We start from the raw sequence: 2,118 nt of genomic DNA on the forward strand, positions 1-2,118 counted from the left end.
AGGACTGCCCTGCAGGGTGCTCTGGTTCTCCACGCCGCCGCCCCCTAAAGGGCGGCCGGAGCGGAACAAGAACAACAACAACAAAAAAGCGGCCCTGGAGCCGGCCCTGCCTATTGGCTGTCTGTCTGTCATGACTACCATGCAACTGTATTTATGGCTCAGTGTGTTGTTCTTTTTCAGGCCCTATATCTGACAATAAATATGTTATGAATGGAGGCTCTTTGGCAAAGGCGTAGGAAGTTGGTTTAATATGAGAGTGAAAAATGATCCTGTTGTCTCTTCTTTTCTACCCGTAATCACTGAATCAGTTGATCACTTTGCACCATGGCTGGGTTTCTTTGACACTTGGGAAACAAATATGGACTTTAATATAAAAAACAAAATCAGGAAAATAATGTCACCTGCTTTTTAAGTGAATTCACTGGCTCTGGGGCTCCATAACGGCTTATGTTGTGGCTTGCCTGTGAAGGGCCCATCTCTCTAATTTCCTGCTATGTTATTTAATGTCATTTTTATGGATACTGTGGCCCAAGACTGTGGCATTGCAAAGAGTCTGAGATTTCTCAGGTAGTCCTGGGAGGCCTTCCTACCCCACAAAAATCTGAGGCTCATACCAAAGGCCTGCCAGTTCCTTTTGATATGTATACACAGCAGACAGGAGGCACAACTGCAGCATGTGTAGGCATACCTCACCTAGCACTGATTGAACTAGCTTGCAAAAAATAACAGTGTGGCTGCTGTAGCAAAGACAGCAGCATGGGCTACCTGCCCAATTACAATCCCACCTGGGTAGGGTGACCCGACATTCTGTTTTTAACAGGACAGTCCCATATTTAAGGCCTCCTGCAGGTGTCCCGACTTTTTTCTTAAAAATGGGCAATTGTCCTGTATTTTCTGCCTCCTCCCCCATCAGTACTGGTGGGTCCTGCTGCTGGCTGGATCCCTGCTCGCCAGCCTCCCACCCACCAGTGGTGAGTGGGAGGGTCAAGTGGCCAATGATGGGGGTGAGTGAGAAAGGCTGGTGTGGGGTGAAGCTGCAGTGCGCAGGGTCAGGCCACACCCCCTCCACCCCCCGGTCCATCAGCGCAGCCCCTGCTTAGGGTTGCCAACTTTCTAATTCCAGAAAACTGAACACCCTTGCCCCACCCACTACCCCGCCCCTCCCTGCCCTGGCTCACTCCATCCCTCCTCTCTCCATTGTTTGCTTCCCCGCATCCTTTCTCACATGCTCATTTTCACTGCAAGGACCCAACCCGCATATTTATTGTTTTGACAGATGTATTATGCTAAGTTCAGGTTTTATTTGTTATAGGATGCTAGAGCTGGCAGCAAAATAGTCAAAAAGGGTAATTAAAAAAAAAAGAAAGCGATTTCCAGCCTTTTCCTGCCCCGAATCTACTGGCTCCACAGCAGGCCCCCTCCCGGCAGGGACTTAGCACCTAAGTTGCCCGGCTGTGCAGCAGGCTATCAAGGGCCGCGCAGATAGGGAGAGGCACGCCTCCCGCAGCCCAGCCAAGCCCCGACCCAACGGAGCTGCCACGGCTGTGGAGAGGCACCCCTCCCCCGGCCCGGCCCCGCCGGAGCTGCCGCGAGAGAGGGCTGGGAGGAGTCCTATCTCCCTGGGGCAGTCTGCATCCCAAACCCCACATCCCCAGCCCCACACCAGAGCCTGCACTCCCAGTAGACCCTGACACCCCAATCCTCTGCCCAAGTTCTGAGACCCCTCCCACACCCCGAACCCCTCAGCCCCACCCTCGCAACACCTCCATATTGGCGCACATAACAAAAACATGCACGTGAAAAATTAGAGGAAACACTGCTTAGAACCCTCTTTGTCTGCCCCCAGCCACCCTTGGTCCTGTCCCCAAAGGGCGCAGAGCAGCTCTGTCCCCTAGGCACCCTTTCCTGCTGAGCCACCTCTCTGGCCAGGCTCCATGGCCACTGAAGCCCCTGCAGCCAGGTTCCCTGGGCCCTGGTGCACAATGCGTCTTTAGGGCTTAACCCCTTCAGGCCTGAGCTGTAGCCTGAGGCAGCAGTGGCGTAGCCAGGTGGAGGGAACAGGGGGAGGAATAAAAAAAAAAAGGCGCCACCCGCTGCGGCGCTTTTACTCACCCGGCG

The sequence above is a fragment of the Terrapene carolina genome, unplaced genomic scaffold (genome assembly GCF_002925995.2).
Source record: "Terrapene carolina triunguis isolate 2854851 unplaced genomic scaffold, T_m_triunguis-2.0 Scaffold58, whole genome shotgun sequence".
Taxonomy (NCBI): Eukaryota; Metazoa; Chordata; order Testudines; family Emydidae; genus Terrapene; species Terrapene triunguis.